The sequence below is a fragment of the Pinus tabuliformis genome, chromosome 1_1, assembly GCF_031772625.1.
Source record: "Pinus tabuliformis cultivar Carrire ecotype Pingquan chromosome 1_1, CPIR1, whole genome shotgun sequence".
Taxonomy (NCBI): domain Eukaryota; kingdom Viridiplantae; phylum Streptophyta; class Pinopsida; order Pinales; family Pinaceae; genus Pinus; species Pinus tabuliformis.
Window position 1 is genome coordinate 412,467,005 of NC_142297.1, and position 21,695 is coordinate 412,488,699.

General features: G+C 34.9%; 1 pseudogene; it reads right to left on the reverse strand.

Moving 5' to 3' along the window:
• Positions 1-15,172: 15,172 nt before the first annotated feature.
• Positions 15,173-15,816, reverse strand: LOC149213446 (organic cation/carnitine transporter 4 pseudogene; annotated as a pseudogene).
• Positions 15,817-21,695: the final 5,879 nt, after the last annotated feature.

Genomic DNA, 21,695 nt, shown 5'->3' on the forward strand with positions numbered 1-21,695 from the left:
TAACGCTTGAATGTGAAACGGGCAATTATCATAGCTTTTGTCCTATTAGCTGTGTATCCTGGTTGTATCAAAAGATTGAAGACAGTTTCTTTTTGGTAGTGGGCACAAAAACATGTGGTTATTTTCTCCAAAATGTACTTGGAGTTATGATTTTTGCAGAACCCCGCTATGCAATGGCAGAATTAGAAGAAGGAGATATATCGGCCCATTTGAACGATTATGAGGAATTGAAAACGCTTTGTATTCGGATAAGAAAAGATAGAGACCCCAGCGTCATCATATGGATAGGCACCTGTACTACAGAAATAATAAAAATGGATTTGGAAGGTATGGCACCCAAATTGGAATATGAAATTGGAGTACCAATTCTAGTGGCAAGAGCAAATGGACTGGATTATGCTTTTACTCAGGGGGAAGATATTGTCTTACCTGTAATGGCACATCGTTGTCCAGACCAAGAATTCCCCATTGGTGAATCAAAAGAAACTAAAACAAAATTATTCCCTTTTCCTCTTCTGAAGGAAAAGAATTTGGTGGAATATGCAAATCATCCTCCCTTAGTTATTTTTGGGTCTTTACCCTCGAATTTGGTTTCTCAACTTGATACAGAATTAAGACGCCAATTCATCAAGGTATCAGGTTGGTTGCCCACTCAGAGATATGCCGATCTTCCATCACTGGGTGATGGAGTTTATGTTTGTGGAGTTAACCCATTTCTTAGTCGTACAGCAACAACTTTGATAAGACGAAAAAAATGCGAATTAATCGTAGCTCCTTTTCCTATTGGTCCGGACGGAACGCGTGCTTGGATCGAAAGGATTTGTCCTGTATTTGGTATTGAGGCCCAGAGTCTGGAGGAAAGAGAGGAACGGATATGGGAGAGTTTAAAAGATTATCTTGATTTGGTACGCGGAAAATCTGTCTTTTTCATGGGAGATAATCTAATAGAAATATCTATAGCCAGATTCTTAATCAGATGTGGTATGATCGTTTATGAAATTGGTATTCCATATATGGATAAACGGTATCAAGCTGCTGAATTTGCGCTATTACAAAATACATGTATAAGAATGTGTATGCCCATACCACGAATTGTAGAGAAACCAGACAATTCGAATCAGATACGACGTATGCACGAGCTACAACCCGACTTAGCCATCACCGGAATGGCTCATGCTAACCCGTTAGGGGCGAGAGGAATTGGTACTAAATGGTCAGTTGAATTTACTTTTTCCCAGATTCATGGATTTGCCAATGCGAGAGATGTACTCGAATTGGTTACCCGACCTCTACGACGTAACGAAAATTTAGATAACTTGGATCGGACCACCCTGGTTCGAAATAACAACGAGTTATATACCAGTACTCCTGTTAAATAAGATAACAAATAATATATATTAATAGCATATGCAATATCCATATATTATAATATTTCTTATAAATCAATTATGTTAAATCGAATATTTATTTATATAATATAAAAACTATTTCTATACTTAGAAATAATATATATGATAAAATCATAAATTTATCAAAATAATTCTTTGGTCAAGATCAAAGGGAGTTTTAATATGATAAAAGTACTTGGTCTACTATTGGGTCCATTATCCTCATGGGTAGAAGTTTCAGGTCCGATCATCATATTTGGGATATATTATGGATTTCTTGCTACATTGCCTTTTGGTCCCTCTAAAATCTATTCCACGAGATCCTTCCTTTTGGGAAAACCTGGCTATGGTATAATAGCCATAAGTGGTTCTATTACAGGACAATTAATAGGATTTTTGTCCATGTATTATTCGCCCATCTATGCAGCGCTGTGGAAACCTTATGCAATAACTTTATTAGTCGTACCATATATGTTCTTTCGTTTTTTCCAAATTATGGACAAACCTTCAAGTTCTGAATCTCCGCACCTCATGAATTCGATCAACAATCCAAAAGCTCTAAGTCTATTTATGGATGGTCTAATTCTTCAATTGTTGAATCCCATTCTTTTAGCAAATCCCGTATTAACAAGACTGGTGAACCTCTTTCTTTTTCGTTACAGCCCTAATATATCCTTTATGATAAGTGGTCTTTGCGGTTGGTTGGGCGGTCATATTCTATTAACAATTTTTATAAAATGGGTATCTTTCCGTATAGATCGTAATTCACTTATCGATAATACTTTATTAAGACGTTATATCAATCGAACCTTTAGTTTATTTATTCTTTGTTATTGTTCGTTCTATTTGGGTAGAGCCCCATTACCTTTTATTAAAGGTAAAAATTATGAAGACAACAATGGCCGCTCTGTGACTATGGCTAGAGATGACCGCTCCGTGGCTATGGCTAGAAAAAACCGCTCTGTGGCTATAGATCCACAAAAACTTCAAGAACTTATAAAAGAAGAAAAGTTATTCCGGCAGCAACCATGGCCCATTATGTGCTTTGATCATAATAGGGTTTATCAACCAATACGATATATTGGAAATAGCCCATTTACTCGCCTAGGTCCTGTGAGGACCGAAGTCTCTCAATATTTTTTTGGCGCATACTCAAGTGATGGAAAAAAAAGAATCTCTTTTACGTTTTTACCTAGTGTATTGGTCCTTGGGGAAAAGCTCGTCGGTGGATATAGAGATGTTTTATATACTTCTTGCTCATCTGAGGATCCTTATTATAGATGGAATCATACCATGAAAAGAAAAAGAGATTCTTTAGGGAATGAATTTTCGGATCGAGTGAAAGCTCTAAGCCATGGATCTCCCGCTGAAAATGTTATAGAAAGGAGAGTGAAATTCTCCAATTCTAAGGGGGATTCTTTTACTGAAATGTATGATCCATTCCTTAATGGGGCATTCCGTGGAACAATAAACCAATTTGAGTCCCCCCAAATGCTGAACGATTCGATCATTTCGAATCTTTCGGATTTCATAGAGATATTTATGAGAGACCCTAAAGAGGGATTCCCGAATGATCCACTTGGGTATGGGTACCATATCTCTTATCTTTGGCAGGAATTGGAACACGAAAGCTTTCCACTACCCTGGGAGCCCTTACCTACATATACTGTTCGTTCGCTTGTCCCGGTCACTATATCCTCTAATCCCGGAACTCCTCAATCCAAATATGCTTTAAATAGATTAAAAATTCAAAATATCTCTTATCTGATCCAGACCCCAGAAATCCATCCACCATATTGGTTGTGGTTAGCCTGGAGATCATCCATTATATATGTCCCACTGCAAGTAGCTAGATGTTATGGAGAGATCTACACAAGATTTTTAGTTTATGTTTACGGCCGATTTGACCGTCTTATAAAACCTTCGACCTCAGGTATCGTAAAACTGGATTTGATTTCTGGTCTGTTTAAGAAGGAATATCTTTTCGTTTACGAGAATTTGTGTTTCCTTTTCGAGTGTTTGGCGCAATATGAGTGGACAATACTACTAATATCTCGCGCGGGTATACCTCGGGATAAGCGTTATTCAATGGAAAAGAAAGATTTTATTTCCCTTTACAGGGAAATACTATTAAATGAACCTCTCCAAATTAGAGAAATTCGGAAACATGTGCCTCGATGGTCATCTGGTTTGATGATAGGTGAATATGATGACGTAGACCCAGTTCTATTATCATCGAATAGGATTCTTTCAAGAAAGGTCAAAGATACAATGACCTTTGATATTGGGCAAAGACGAATAGGAGTAGTTCAAAACCGTTATTCTGCCGAGGCAGATTATCGTCGGAACTTAATCCAAGGATCCATACGTGCTAAAAGACGGAAAATTATGATATGGAAGAGGATACAACCGAATGTACATTCCCTTTTCTTTTTGAAAAGAAAAGAAATACCCGCTTATCCTAAAGATTATTATGACACGTCCGATTCTGGTAGAGTGGATAAGGAACAAATCGGGGAAGAAGTTAGGGAAAAAATCCAGAGAGTCGAAGATCCATTATCCCAGCAGACAATTGCTGAGTCCGTATGTTTAGCGTGGCCATAATTGCACTATTTCAGAGGTTTATTATTAATGGCTCAATCAAATATTAGAAAAAATATTATATTACCATCACTTATTATAGCCAAAATTATGGGTCGTATTTTATTATTTCAAGTCCCCGAATTTTACAAAGATTGGGAAGAAATGAGGAGAGAAATGCATGTCATATGTGCTTCTGATGGTACCGAATTGTCTGAAACAACATTCCCAGACAAATGGGAAACACAAGGTATGCAGATAAAGCTTCTATTTCCTTTTCGTTTGAAGCCTTGGCATAGATCCAAACCCCAATCTGCAAAAAGATTGCGTTGGAGTTATTTAACGACCTTTGGATTAGAAACTAACATACCTTTCGGTGATCCAACCTCAAAGCTAGGAATTTTTTCCAAATTTTTAAAACCCATCTTCAAAAAAGTGAAGAGACGATTGATGGGATCTACAGGAATAAGACGCGTTCCACGAGTTGGATATATAGACAAGAGTGAACTTAATGACCGGATACAAAATAAATTACTAAGTGAGACTACCCCTATGGGTAGTGCAAATGATTCATCTGAAGTTAATGATCAATTTGGATATGAAACCCAAACAATTAATGTGAAAGATCAAGATGATTGGACGACCACAATGAAAGAGCGGATCGAATCTATCGCGATCATAAATAGCTCTCCTATAACTGGAATGTCTCTGGTGGATTCAGAGATTCATACCGGATCGAAGGGAAGTTTTAACATATTGGGATCAACATTAAAAAAACGATTGGTTCAGATTCGGCGAATACCTGGTTTATTTCGAAATAAAAGTGTACAATTAATCCGAAAAAGGTTCTATTCAATTAAATTTTTTATCAAAAGAATGGACCGAAGAATGGACCGAGATCTCTTACCAAGTTTTATTAATTTCATTGCGTCAAATATCAAATTTTGGATTCAATCCGCTTGGATTCGATCCACGAGGAATATAACAACAATTTACGGACGAATATTCATTATCAATAAAGATATTTCAAGAATCAATAGAGGTAAAATTACCAACTACTATTCAATCAACGAAAAAATACAAGATTTTGAAATTCGTCCTGATCGAAACATGTTCTCAATGTCCCAAGCATATATATTTCACAAGATATGGCAGATAAGGGCATTAGATATACAAAGAATATTGGATCACGAAAAACCACAAGATCTGAAAGAGAATGACTGGAAACAATGGTTGAGATGTTTTGACCGGTACAATTTATCCCCACAGATATGGTCTAGGATAAACCCAAATAAATGTAGAAATATAGTAAATAAGCAATGTACGTGTTATGAAGAACGATTCGTTCCTTATGAACAACAAGAAGATTCTATATTTGCGACTGTGATGGAACCTTTTTTGGGAGTACTTCGGAAAATGAACAAACGTTACAGATACGATCTCTTATCATATAGTTATCTCAATTCTACAAAAGATTTGGATATTCTCAATTTGACAGATATTCCCGGACCACCAGTACAACCTGCTATACCAGATGAGCGGGATATTACCGATCGTGAAGGAATTCTCAAGGAAAAGTTTATTAATGATATTATCGAGGAGGATTGGAAGGGTACCGATTTCAATATCGTGAATAGTTCTCGTTCTACTGTTGATATTTACGATGCTATACGTTCTTGTGATTACGATCATACAACAAGTATTGACAGGCAAAAGAAAAAGACTGATCTTATTATGAATCAGCAGGGGATTGACGAGACGCGAAGAGAAAATGTTGGCATTATGGATTCTCCGAAAATCGAGAAGAGAATATCCCAATTAGATCTCAATTTCTGGTTATTCCCGGAACTTTCGGGAATAAAGAACATATATTATGAAACTAAATCGAAATTCATACCAGGAAATTCACTTTTACGGGAAGAACGAGAGCGGAAAAAGATAGAGGAAGAAGAACGGAAGGAAACAACAAATGTTCTAGAACAAATAATAGGTATTAGATCAAATGTTAAGAACAAACAAGTAGAAGATGGTCAAGATAAAAATGGTCAAGTAGAACATCAAGATGGTCAAGTAGAAGATCAACAAACTGATGGAAAGAAAAAAACTAATAAAGGTCTTTTTCAATGCAAAGTAGTAGACGTTCTAGGGAAAAAAACGTTTCTTCTATCTGGCGAATATTTGCAGGGTTATGTCCGGAATGAAGGATCCGGGAACATATCTTCGGATCCAAGAGAGAAATATTGACCTGAGTCTAATGGCCTTTTGCATTGCTATTCAGAAGAATAGCAGCGCAAATAAAATATCGAAAGAACTTGCTCTTCAGAGGAATGTTCGGGGAAAGGTACGCAAGGTACGCAATGAAAATGAAATAAGGGAAGATAAAAAAATAATGGTCTTCCAACCATATCGTTTATCAAGCATAGTGGATGACCAATTCCTGATGTAGGATTGGAATTCTTATTGCTTTAAGTCAAAAATGACTCTCCAATGTACATCAAACCTCTCAGAGAATCAACATTTTAACATAGACTATTTTGTTATATAACTTCCTATAGTTACAAAAGTGACTAAACGTTAACTAGTTTTACTAATTACATCAATACATTTAATGGTAATTTGTTTTCATTTCTAAGACAAGTTATAATATTATAGAAAATACATAATTTGACTTGGGTTCATTTTTGTCTGGTATTACATTTCTGCTATTTATTTTGCATTGTTTTATGGCACTAGACACCAAATCCAGAACTTCGTATAATGTAGTTTTGTTCCGTAGTGCAGTAATTTGTAAGGTTGTTACTAGTTTTAACGTATCCATTGGCATTCACGTATTTAGTGCAGTAATTTGTAAGGTTGTTACTAGTTTTTAACGTATCCATTGGCATTCACGTATATTCGCTATTATCGATTGATCAAAATATTGTAACACCATACACCTCTTGGTTGCAAAAAGCTAAATTATGTGTGATTTGGCTCCATCTTATAAAGATTCATCTTAAATTTGATTTATTAAATATGTGAAAAGATAAAAATAGAACTTGTCTCCATGAAAGTCTTATAAACATAAATTTACGTAAAATCTTGATTTATTAAATATATATATAAAAAATTATTCGAATGGCTTTTATTTTTCAAACAAATAATAAATTAAATTTAAAAATCATTAAGTCCATATAATAAATTAAATTCAAAAATCATTATGTTGATAGGCTTAGTTTACAACTCCAAACCCAGTATGAAAGTTAAAAATTATGTTTACATGGGCTATAATAAAAAACTGAATATGTTGTAAAGTGATTAGAAATAAAAAAAAAAAAATGTGTGAGTAAGACATTTAAATCTTATAATTTGGTTATTGATAAAATATTTTAATACAGATTAATCTTGACATATACTTAAAAATGTTTTAATAATAAAAAATTATTTTAATTTGCGTCATAAATGTCTGGATGTACAAGTTATGTAAAATATTTTAATGTCAATTGCCTATACATTTTATATCATTTTAATAAAATTATGTATATATCATGAAAAAATGAAGTTTTATGGTTAAAACGTTTATTTGATCCAATATATACTCTATTTAGCATTCAAAAATACAATTTCAATAATGAAAAATAGCACATTGTATTTTACATTGTAAAGAAGTTTGCACGTGAAAAATTTGATCCCTCTCATCTCATGTTAAATCCATACTTAAATGGATCTATGATGGTATATTTTGTTAAGCCAATTGGAGTCACTAAGCCCATTGGAATTGGACTGTTATTTTTCGTTTGCAGAAATCACACGGGGATTCACCCAATTTCACCCAATTAACCTCTGACATATCACCTGAGTTCTTGGCATATTAAACAATACCCTTAGTTTGACTACATATTGGAAAATATCTCTTAAAAACACATTAGTTAACGCCCTACTAATATATATGTATTTTTTGTAAGCTTGGTGGAACTACATCTTCATCATGTCTAATCTCTCACCCCGACCCTAGTTACTTCACATCAAGGAGTGCCTATCCAAGACCTGTGAATGGCTCTTGCCAATATGAACCTAATACAACTTCACAATTTAAAAAACTCCTACTTTCAATATATATTGTAGGTATCCATTTTTTTCATTAATATTTTTTATACCCTTTTATATTTTTTCATTAAATTTAATCTCCATTTTTTATATTTTCCAATATAAAAACCATTTACCCCTTATATATCCCCCAATATGTTATGTCATTATTTCCTCAATATATATACCCTAATATAAACCCACACCGTATGATATTGATCCCCAGTGAAGCCCCCTGTGAGAAATCAATGAAAATGGCTAATGATTCACTTGAAACTTTGATGGGTTGAGGACTATTTTCTGTATAATTAGATATGTCAGTTTAGTCAACGAGTCTTACTATCTTGTTTATGGTTTTCAATAACCTTATTATCTTGTTTATGGTTTTCAAGAGCCTTATTATCTTGTTTATGGTTTTCAAGTGTTATGCAACAGACTTCGTCACTAAAAAAACTTTCTGGTTAGAGGTATTGACTCTAGTAAAATCCTACCTATGGACTTTGAAAAACACTTTATCTACAAGCAAAAAGTTTTAAAAATATAAACAAATAATTTGTTGTTTTATGACTAAGAAAATTATAATAATAAATGTGGTTGATATAAATTGTGTATTTAGATAAAATATTGTGATTAACTTATAAAATATTGCAAATGGAAAATATACCCATTCAAACAATAATCTCCCATCTTTTTAACTAATTAAACATATAACAATATATCTCAATGCCAAAAAATTTAAACCTATATTTTGAAAAAAAAATATAATAATCATTCATACATACCATCATTACTTTCAAACCAGAAAAGATCAAAAATTTCAAAATCAAAGTTCAAAACGAAAGAGCTTTTTTGTGATGCTCCAACAAAATAGAAATGCAAGATCAACCTAAATTTTCCACATAGATTCTTCTTAGTTGGATGTGCCATGATACTTTCTCTCCTTGAACCTTGGAACAATCGCCTTATAGAATAATTTTATGGACACCTCTAGTTACGTCTTTGAAAGCAATTCTGCCAACAATACGCTGAATTTAATCTAAACTTAAAACTGATAATTTTAAAATAACAAAATGATAATTATTTTTTAAAAATCAGGTAACATGTTTATCTCAATTAAATTGGTAAATATACTTCTATAACAATGTAAAATAAATTAGATAACAAATATAAACAAACTTTTTTCCGTACGAACAAATATAAATACACTTATAATCACGAATTTATAAAATGTGCTTTAAAAAAAATACAAAGCCTCTAGAATTTTATAAAGTTCATTGTAATTACCAACTTCCCTTACATACATGTTATTACCAAAAACTAAATCATTCAAATTAGCATTGGAATATTGATTTACATGCACTTTTCTCTTTAATTACTTTTAGAAATCAAGCAGAAGCAAATTCTATATTATTTTTATAAAATAAGAAATCACCTTAATGTAATTTCTTTTCATATTTCCTTTAAAGTGATTTTCTACTTCATAAAAATAATTTAGAATGTTTTTCTGCATAATCTCTAAAAGTAATTAATGAGAGGAAAGCGGTTGTAAATCAATATGTTAATGCTGATTTGAATATTTGAATGATTTTAGCACATTGAGATTATAAGTTTTATTTATATTTTTTATTTAATTTATTTTATATAGTTTTTTTTAGAAGAAAAAGCACCATAAATTATATTAAGTCAATATAAAAACTAGGATTAAATACAAAAGGATGATTTGAACAGCCATATCAAGACATCATTGAGAAAAAGCATATAAGAAGGATGACAAATAGCACAGCATAACATGGAGACTCTGGAGAAAAGGATCAGACCGATATTCAAAACTTCTACAACTCGATTCTAGATCGAGAAAGACAATACTCATAAATACATATACCTATCATCATAATCATGAAGAAAAAACAAAGGCCACAAGACCATAGCCATTTGGAGTCAAACTTTAGCCCTATTTTCTTGGAACAGAGTCAAAAATTGAGCTGATGCGGTGCAAAATGGACTTATAGGGAACCTTGGAATCTCTGAAGATTTTATAATTCCGCAACTTCCATGCGCACAGATCATAATAACAAGAAGAGGACGCCTTGACTCGCTTTGACTACACCACCATTGAAAGGCTGCATGAACAAAAACAAAGACAATATGAGGAAAACCAAAAAGAATGGGAAGATCATACCAGATTTCCTTTGAGGAGTTGTATTGAAAAAACATGTGTAGATTAGTCTCCTCATCTGATTCACACATTGAACACCTGCTAGGACCATGCCAGCTTCTCTTCCTCAAGTTGTCCCATGACAGATTCTTATTATTGAACACCAGCCATGGGAAAAAATCATTCTAGGAGGGCAGCCCGATTTCCATAGAACCTTCGGAAAATTTGAGACTGAGTTTAAAGCCTTTGAGTAGATAATATCAGAGTAGATATCTTTAACTCGAGCTGGCACAATAGCATTTGACATGGACCAGATTAGGTGGTCATATATCCCTCCACGATGAATCCCACTTGCTTGCAAAGAAGCTTTGACCGCATTCCATGTAGAAGAGAGTTCGACATAATTAAAATAAATATGTTGTATAATTTTTAAAATGCAATTATTATTTTGTTATTTTTAAAATTTATAATTAAAATTTGTTTTTAAATTATTAATTTTGAGTTTAAATTAAATTTATAGTATTGTTGGCAAAATCGCTTTTTAAAGACCTAACTACAAGTGTCCATCGAATTATTTTACTAGCATTTGCACCTTATGTTGCAAAGGAAACGCCGTAAGGCATAGAGTGGTAAGGCATAGAGTGGGGAAGAATAACGACATGTGAATGGGCATTGTTGAAAGCAAGGGTGGACGATAATGTGTATTCTGAAAATGGATATTTTGTTATGGTCAACCTAATGCATTCATTAATTAGATGACAACAAAAAAGTTTCGAGCCCAGGTTGAACCAACACAAATCTTTTCTACAAGACTGAAATTGCCTAAATAATTCCTCAATTAATGGAAATAACCATTTCCCTCCTCTAATACCTAAAATACATTGTAGGAGACCGATTTTTCAAGTAACTTAATATAACTAGCAATTGCCCCAGAAAGTGCAAAGAGAGGTCGATTACAAACAAGTTTTTTTATGTATAAAGTGTTGAGAATGGAGGATCTCGGATTAGACTTTAGTTGGACTCCGTTGGTTTGGGAGATGTATCATGTGTTACCATTTGTGCATATTATGGGCATAAAGTTGGTTATGATGATGGAGATTATTTTCAACCAGTTGTGGGTTGGCAACAACTTTTGTGAATTCCTTGGGTAAGATTCGATCTTCTGGATAACGAAAATTCCAGTGTCCATTTAGTCTATACTAGAGTACAATGATTGTTGGCAAAGCTAAAGAAACTGCCATCAATGTATAGAGCCAATGTAACTCGTAGTCATCATTTTTATCCATACAGGGCTATGATTATAGGTACCAACCATTTGAGCAGGCAGGGGGTGTATTTTCTAAATAGGGATCATGTTATCCTCGTGGAGTTATTGGTTGCACTTAGAAAATATAAAGTAGGATTGAGCATCGACTATCTGGCTGGATGGAATTTTTGATAAGCGCTGGCCAATTTTATCTATTGTGTAATCATTTCCCTGATTTAAAGGCTGCTCTGAGTTACTAATAGAGACGGTTCTAAAAGATAAGGCTTTGAGAACCTTACTTTAGTTGGTGGAGGCTTAGTACATTTTCTTCTGAAGCTTTGGCCCCAAACTCGAAAGCTACTTGTAAAGCATTCTCCAAAGCATTTATACTAAGCAGGTCCATTTTTCTTTGGATATTTTGGTTGAGAGTCCTCTGAGAAGTGAGTCGAGGAACTTCCAATTCGTCACCATGGACTTGAAGCCATCAAAAATATTGTTTGATGCCTTTGACTAGGTACTTGCCTTACATGAATCCATTGCTTCATGATTTCCTCTTCTTTCCCCTTCAGGTATAACCTATCTTGCATTTCTTGCTTGAAGCATATCAAAGTTTTTGTAGGAGGTGAATTTGAGTTGACTAAGTCTCGTACAAGAGCCCACCGCCATGTTAAGGGTTAGTCGCTCCATACTAACTTCTTTTAGCATCAACTTCTGTGCATCATTCAGTTGTTATATTTGAAAGAAGGCTTCTCGTACAAGAGCCCACCACCATGTTATGGGTTGGTCACTCCATACGGACTTCTATTAGCATCAACTTCTGTGCATCATCCAATTGTTACATTTGAAAGAAGACTTCTAGGCTTTGTAATGAAGCATCCATCACTTATATTTTAGGATTAAAAGCTTGATATATAGTTCATATATCAGCGATGTTATTGTCCCATAATACCATAAGACTGAAAGATTCATATCTGGTTGGAATTTCGATGATAATGACGGTCTCACATTCTGCTAGACTCCACATTTTCTGAAAGCCCGGGAACATATTTTTCATTTTAGATGCAATTGTTGGTTGTCAAATATGTCTTATACATTATTTTTATTGGACTTCATGCCTGTAGAGATATTTACTCTTGGCTACTTCCCCAGCCATGATAGAGAAAAGGAGCCCAAACACTTGTGAAGCTTCTTCCTCTGCATAGGTGGTGTGTCAAAATGGGTTCTCTTTTTGGCAGACATTTGAGTAACGGTCTTCCGCCAATATAAGATTCTGGTATGCAAGTATAATTTCAACATAGAATTGCCTACATGAACTTAGACCTGAACATTGCCTGAGAATAGAGACTTCAAAGCTAGTTCTTCAAGCGCATGTAATATAGATTCATTTAGAAAAAGGATGCGTGAAGACAATTGTAATGTTGAAGACAGACTTTGATCACCATATTGAGGAACTAACATTGTGCCCGAGCCCTACTGGCTTGAGATTTTTGACAGGGTTTGTGTTCGACTAATATAGTCAACGAGGGTGAGTATTGAATAGGTTCTGATTGGACCACAAAACCATGATGAGTCTCAATGATTCCTCAGCAAGAAATCAACCAAAACAAAGCAGGAATTACACAAGCCTTTCGGGATGCTCTCTAAAGAAGCATGAAACTTCTCATTGTGTTCAGCAACATTTCTATTGAAGGTCAAGTTGGCTCATGTAAAGCAAGGGAAGTTTTGCATCTTCCACAACTTCACATTGTCAAAGACAGTCGTATTCTCTTGTCCAATGTAAGAAGAGAGAACACTTACAATGCAATATATTCATAAAAACATACTAAGAAATGATAGTTATCAAGATAAAATCTGAATTCAAATGTGGATACCGTACAATACAGAAAACAATTGGCCCACAAAACTACAGTTCAGAAAATTTAGGAGTATACATATTATTAAAGCAAAAACATGCACTTCTTCAAATTTATTGAAAAAAATAGGCATGTGGATAGTCCAAACTAATTTTATCAAAAATTTTAATGATTGGATAACATAAACCCCTACAAAAATGCTCAAAGGTCCGTTGAGCCTTCTGATGCAATCCCTTCAAGAAATGTATTTCCTTATGATACACTATAAACTGTACGAAACCCAACAAAAACTAGAGTAGCAGGTCTTCTCTAAAGAACATTAGATTTATTATTGAGATTATTACAAGTTTGATTTAAAAAAAGTTGATAGCCATCACACTATTTTCTTGTGCTTGGTGGGCGTATGTATTTGTTTGCGTGTGTTGTGATTCTACTTTTGATAATGCAAATGATGTAACCTATTCTAGGTGTTCTGGAAGTAAGAAGGATATGCACAGACATTAGGTACACCCTTTTAAGTTGAAAAATAAAAAATAAATAAGCACATATCAAACAGAGAATATATGACTAAATACCTAGTGGAAGCTACTTATTTAGTATGTTGGCTCGATTGGCATGCTTCATTTGAATGTAACTTTGTTTATGAAGGTCTAAGCAGGCCTTTAAGGTGCAGGCAACAGTGTCCCAACTACAAATGCAGTCTCCTCGAGACTTCACACATGAACAAAATAGATAAACCTCTCTAGGCATCAGCAGCAGCATAGTCTTCTGAAATCTCCCATGGCTAGCTCCTAAAACGTCGTTAAACCATGCACTGAATCATTGTAAACGCTCACTGTATCTTAAAAAATTATTATTACTTGTAAAATTTGTCATTAAAAACAGAATTTTTGTGCGACAGGATAAACAAATTAGTGCAACACAGACAATCAAGTGAGGATCCGCAGGTTGTTAAAAGGCGAGCCCGTTCGAAAATGCACCTCCCCTTTGAACTTTCTCATTAAATAATTTTAGGTCGAGGGGACCCATGTGAAGGCTTCATAGCAGCACGGATTAAGAGCATATGGATGTTGGTTATATGGATCTTTCAATTTTTGTAACATGTCAAAGGCTGTACTTGAATGGAGTGGTGTTCATTTTTTATGAAATGAAATAAAGTGCGAGGTTGAACTGCAGGGAAAATGGACACCATTTTTTCCAATAGAATTAATTTAGATTTATTTTAAATATAAATCTAACATGAGTTTAGAGGGATTTAATTTATTTAACAAATATTATTTTAATGTTTTGTGTGGTTATTTTTTTTATTTTTGTTTTTGTAAAGTTTTATTTTTTATTTTATTTTGGTGGATATGAGCAAAATTTCAACTTTGATGATGGAGGGACACCCTTACACATCATACTCGATCGGTTTAATGAGACAAGTAAGAAACTTGCAAACTAATGACACTAAGTAAGTTAAAAGACAGGAGAATGGAAAAAAGGGATGCATGGAAGGTGTTGAGTATGAAATGATACCACTCTATTTTAATTTATTTAGGCTTATTATTCTTAATGAGGTTGGACAAGTCCCTATATGATTACACTTCACTAGAAGGAGGATATAACCACAAGAATGAAATAATGCAACAAGTATAACTTCCAAGCATCATGATTCATTTCCAACTTCAACCCACAATCTTTACATCCCAATATACTAAATGAAAAATATTCTTATGAATAAATGACTAATGTACCTCATGCGTGTTGAGTCTCCATAATTGGATGAGTACACTTATTTCAAAAAATGACCTGAGCATATGAGAAAGATGCATCACAAGAGTTGTGTATGTGGATAATGTCAATTATTATTTCTATAATGTGAATCATGGAGGGATGATGATTATTATCTCATGATGCCCATGGCTTCTTTCAGCATGCCCTTCACCATGTACCACCGCGGGGACTCCCAAACGAATGGCAAAACGAAGATGCAATACACGACCGAGGGAATCGAACCCGCGACGTACAGATATCTCCAGTTGCCGGAAAAGTAGGACAGAGCCGGCAGCACTGCTATGCCGAGAGAAAAGAAGTAGAAAGTCGACATGCCAACCGGTGCTCTCTTGGACGATCCGACGGCTTCCGTCGCCAAGACGAACGACGACAACCCCAGGCCACCATTTCTAATTCCCGTCAATAGACGGAGAATTAAATAAACCCAGAAATTCGGCGACATTTCCGTCAAGAAACCAAAAATGGCATTGCAGATGCAGACCAACTTCAGGACACCCTCACGCCCCAACGAAGAATCCGATAGATGCCCAAATATCCCTGCACCTGTATCAAAAAATTAATCAGAAACTGAAAGAAAATCTTAATGGCGATCAGCCGTCAGATATAAAAGTGCACAAGGGCTGAAAATATCAATTACCGAGCAAACACCCGACAAAGAACGCAGACTGCAGAAACCCAACTTTGTATTTCTAGCCGCAGACGAGATCCCATCCGCAGACCGTCGAAACCCCGGGGCCTCCGTCCCAGTCCCATGAGGCCCGGTCCATGGAGCATATAGATCCCGTCGGGCTGCAGGATTCGAACCTTGGCTTCACGAAAAGGAAATCCTTTGGGGTTTTCCCTCCATTGCAATGCCAATGGGGTTCATAGTCAGCGAAAATCATGACCATCGTAGGAAAGGCCTCCAGTGTCCGTGCGAGGCTCGACAACAAGAAATGCTTAATCTGCCACCGCCCGAACAATAACTCAGAAGACACAGAGGCCATTGGGTTGGGAGACAAAAGGACAGTGTGAGGATCAACGACCAAACTTCCTTCAATCGTCTAACACCACAAATCTACGGTCAACAATAAGACACGATATCGGCTGGGGCAATTCATTTCAAAGGGAAATGCCTTACGGCGTAATGAATTGAATTTTGTATCCCAAACTCGGTCAACAATAAGACACGGCATCGGCTGGGGCAATTAATTTCAAAGGGAAACGCCTTACGGCGTAATGAATTGAATTTTGTATCCCAAACTGTTTTCGAAATTATATCCATATGGATTAACTGTTAATAGTTTTTGTGAAGATCTATGATAAACACTTCACTGTTTTTGTGGAGATCTATGATAAACACTTCACTGTTTTTGTGGAGATCTATGATAAACACTTGCACTAGTGGATCACTTTGAAGAATACCTGCAACCAGGGCAAAGCCATGTCCAAATGACTTGGTCAGCTAGCCAAATAATGCTAGAACATAAATTATAAACTAATGAATATATTCTCTATTCTCAGGAATCCTCTGCTTTTTATATTCGGATCATATAGATAATGAGATCAACATATATGAATCAGAATAAGTGATTAATAAACCAACACAAATCCACAATACAACGAAAGTCACCTTCCTGATCTTAAAATGACCTTGCATTCTGCCACCAACCAACATTTTCTATTAATTAATTTAACAAGAGTTCTCTCTTGTTTATTTAAACTGCATGACTCCATTAGGCCTGCACAAAATTTAATTTGAATATTATTAAATGCAGGCATGCTAATGGTGATGGAGTAGATGATGGCCACCATTTCCAAATCTTATATTAAGTCGTAGAGATGGAAATCGTGCTATAAATATATATATATCTATATATATATATATATATATATATATATATATATATATATATATATATATATATATATATATATATATATATATATATATATAGTTAGTCACATTAGCAATTATAATTCAATGGTGTTGGCTTGGGCATTGATTTTGAGAATATCATCATTCAAATTCAAAATTCAAGTAAGCAACCTGCCTACTCTTTCCGAATCAAAAAGGGAAGTTATTGGTTTTTTCTCATTTCAAGGATAATCTGTGTGTTATGAACTCACAAAGAGTTTATTATAGATAATAGAATTTTTCGTCCAATTTCTGTGTTGCAGGGTTTTTTTCTTTTCTTTTCTTAGTGTTGTTCCCTGCAATTGGAAGTTATATTGAGTGGTAGAGTCATCGTAACCGCTATGTATTAATCATGGATTAGGATCATTATGAATAATATGTACATGTGCATGGGAAATGATAAGCTCTTGTTGCTTGCTCTATTAATGATGAAGGGAAAGCGTGAACTTTCACAGGAAGTCCTCAATTTTTGGAATATTTGATGGCGTCTAAGCTGGTGGTAGAGGATAACTTTGACTTTCTCCATCCATGGCACTGAAATTCTATCTTCGCACAGATTTTCCTAAAGCTAGAATCTCATCAGAAAGCCTTTTCAACCTTAAATTCCCAATAAAACTTTAATGCTTTTAAACTGTTTAGGTGTGCGTATTATATGACTTGGAATTCTGAAACTGAGTCTAACTTGAGAGATTTTGAACCAGAACTCCTTGATGTGTCAGTCTTAATTATTCAAAATCATTGAAATTGGTACATCCAGGAATTTTACGAAGTAAAGATGGAATTGTACCACTAAGTAAGATAAAACAAGATGGATTTCTGCGACGAATTAATAGATCAAAACATCATAATGAGAGTCCATGAACTCATGGGTATCTTAACGTAGATAAAACTGAGTGAATGAGGAAACTTGCAGGCATAAAGTAGAAACCTGAGCTTAGAGAAGCCAAAAATCACAGTAGATTTTGGAATGGAAATAAGCTTTCCTATTTTGGGTATTCTAAGATATCTGTTTTTGTATTTGAAAAATCAGGTGACGTGGCAAATTTATCTCGACACCAGACTTGTGACTGAATTCTGATAATGGTCTGTGATGAATAATTGAAAGGCTACAGTCCTTAATGTGAATAACCTATGCAAAATTATCTTTAACTGCTTCAATATAAATGAGTTCCAATGCCTTACAAGAAGGAAAAGTGTCTGATACCAACTTGAAAACTTCTGATAAAAACAACATACATGATACAGTACAGAAAATCATACAAAATATTAAGAGTTCAAAAAGAGAATATGTTGGTGGAAGTACTCTGGTAGAGGATCTCGATGCTGAAGGTGCACTCAAATATCATAGAAGGAAAAGCAGCCGAAAAAATCCCAAGTACTTTCAGAAAAGAAAACTTGTTGCTGGAAAGAGCAAATCTACATCTTCAAGATCATTCAAAATATACCAGGGATTTACCGATGAAAACCATCGTGCAGCTCTGAATTCCTTCCATGAGTTTACACTGCCTGTAGATGAAGATTATTTTTCATTGATTAGTTCTCCCGCTAATACTTGCAAAGAAGAAAGCTTCGAACTTGTTTTAGATGACAATGGGGCTTATACTATAGACCCTTACATTGGGCCTTATGATCATAAAACTTTAAGGGAGGAAAATATGCAAAACAACATCGATATACAAAGAAATGTTGAAGAGTTTGGGGGTTGTCAAACAATTTCAAGAAATGGATGCAGACTTCCTTGGTCCTGGTCTGGAAGGCAAAATGGTAGAGGTAAAAAATTGAAGGGCATCAGAGGGAAGAGGTTTTCATGTGGTGTGCTGGTTGCCAATAGGAGAAAATCACTCTCAGATTCTGCTAGTACTCTGCACTATCAAGAACCTATTCAATTTGAATATGTTACAGATTTTTCTTCCTCGGATTGCTCCTTTTCAAAGGATGAAACCCCATTGGTCAGATCCCCCCCACACGAATGTTTTAACCTTGGACTCGCCTCTGGACAATTATGGTGATTCTCCCCATGTAAACAACAAACGTTTCAGTGAGCTAGATCTCCATCCTCTCATCAAAACTCATCACAGGACCATAAAGTCAGGGATTAGTGAATATGAGACAGAGGAGGAATCCTTACAAATGAGGACTAACGAAAACATGTTAGTGAATAGAAGCTTGAGTCAAAAGTACAGTCCCAAGTCTTTCGAGGAACTGGTTGGGCAGAGCATTATTGCTCAAGCTCTTTCCAGCGCAATTAACAAAGATAAGATTGCACCCTTTTATCTTTTTCATGGGCCCAGAGGTACAGGGAAGACATCTGCTGCAAGAATATTTGGTTTTTCTTTGAATTGCATGGATGATTGCAATGCAAAGCCCTGTGGAAATTGCAACGGGGGAAAGAATAAGAATAAAGAATAAGAAAGCTTTCGCCAACAGAGAACGAGAATGCCGAGGAGCCATGAAATGAGTGACCACAAAGTAGAGCGATCAAGTGAAGAACTGGTGTGAACTGGTGTGAATATTCGGCTGACTGTGTACCATGGCTTTTCTGTCACCTTCTTCACCGCCGAATGGATGGACGGCTCTCCTCACCACACCCTGCCATCTTCGTCAAGGGACATGATCCGCTTCATAGAGCTCCCTGATGTTCAGATCGAAGGGGATCGAGGCGCCTCAGATTGTTGTCCTCTCTCATCCATCCACAGACGCTTGGCCTCTCTTCGCTGACGCTTGGTTTCTAAAAAGGCCGATGATCTAATGGTTGGAGTTTATTCCATCGTCTAACAATCGATCTAAGGGCCCATAATGAGACACCGCGGCACGGAGGGGAGTTCCTCTCAGAGGGAACGCCTTACGGCGTAATAAGGCGGATTGATCTATAGGAATTGTTCTAAGAAAAATAAAGTTGGAAAAGTTAGGTTGATGCATGCGTTTCTATTTTTTAGAGCATTACAAAGAAACTCTTTTGTCTTAAGCATTGATTTTGAATTTTTTTTTACTTTTTGGTTTGACAATGAATGTTTATTATTTTTCTTTATAAATTATAGATTTATTATATTTTTAATTAATTAAAAATATAGTAAGTTGTTTTATAAATGAGCCACTATTATAATATATTTTCCATTTATAATATTTTTATAAATTGATTATAATATTTTTTTAAGTTATAAATCCATTTATATATCAATCATATTTATTAATCTGATTATGTTAATATTATAATATATATAATTTTTTGGTTGATTATCATATATTACAATTATATTTTGACTCCAAAAACTAATTCAAGCTGGAAAAGATTCACTTACACACCAAACTTTTATCAGCATTGTTTGGTTCATCCTACATTACAAATTCAATGCTATCTTAATGATAAACAAATAACTTATATAAACATGACAATTTAATTCACTCCTACATAACTTCAAACTCCTCTATTTTCATACTCTTCTATCTTCTATTTTTAGATACATTTGAGTCATCATTGTATTGTCTTTGCAGCTTAAGTCCTATCAATCCATAGTGTATTTAGGAAGAACTTTATACCGTCTTATGGATGCAATCCATAGTGTATTTAGGAAGAACTTTATACCATCTTATGGATTCTGCGATTTTGCAGATACAAGATATGGATTGCTTAAGTCCTATCAATCCATAGTGTATTTAGGAAGAACTTTATACCGTCTTATGGATTCTGCGATTTTGCAGATACAAGATATGGATTGGATTGTTAATATGACACATTTATATATAATTTTCCAGCTTTCTAAGATGGTATTATAACTATTAGGCTATACATTATAATTTGCCTTTTTTTGTTTAAAGAGATTACAATAAGGGTTCAGCTAATATTATTATTAAAGTTCACATAATTATTTAGGTAAAGCTGTTAATTTAATGGAAAAGTAGTTGTATTATAAGAGTTTGGTAATTTAAGTAGTTCACATTATTATTTAGGTAAAGTTGTTAATTTAATGGAAAAGTAGTTTTTTTTTTTTCCGAAGAAAAAGCGAACTTTTTATTAAGAGAATAAAAAGTTACATTGCATATGCCGAGCATTTCTGTTATAGCTGCTTGCCAAGCCAAGCAAACAAAGAACTATAAACTCCTTTCTGCCCTTTTGAAACACAGAAAACTGAGCAAGTTTTAACTGAAGAAAATAGCTGAAACAAAACAACCATAACCAAAACCACGCCTCGACTGAGAGAGGCAGATCAAAAAGCAAAAAACAGCATACTAAAACAGCCTTTGGGTCTCCTCAACAGAGAGGAAAACAACCCACAAAAAATATATAATGTTAAGTATCAGAGTTTTTGTGAAAGAGATGTCTGTGATAGAGTGTCTAAACAGGAAAATAAGAGTTAAAAACAGATAAGCAGAACCAGCTGAAGAGTTACATATAAGGAGGCACATCTGATGAAATGGACTGTCCTTGACAGTCTTCAACTATCTTCCACCCTCCCAAAACTTGCTGCAAACCTTCCTTAGAAAGCTTGTCCGCGGCATCGTTGTTGTCCCTGTATATATGACATATGGAGAAAGTGTTAAAAGATGACTTAAGGACCAGCAGTTCATCCAGCATGGGTTTCAAAATTTGATTCTTGCATGTACTTTTTCCGATGACCCAATTTACCACATTGAGGGAATCTCCAAAGATCTGAATAGTGAAGGCGTTTCTATGAATAAGCCAACAAAGGAGCAGTCTCAGGGCTGATAGTTCGGAAAAATTATTTGATCCTGAGCC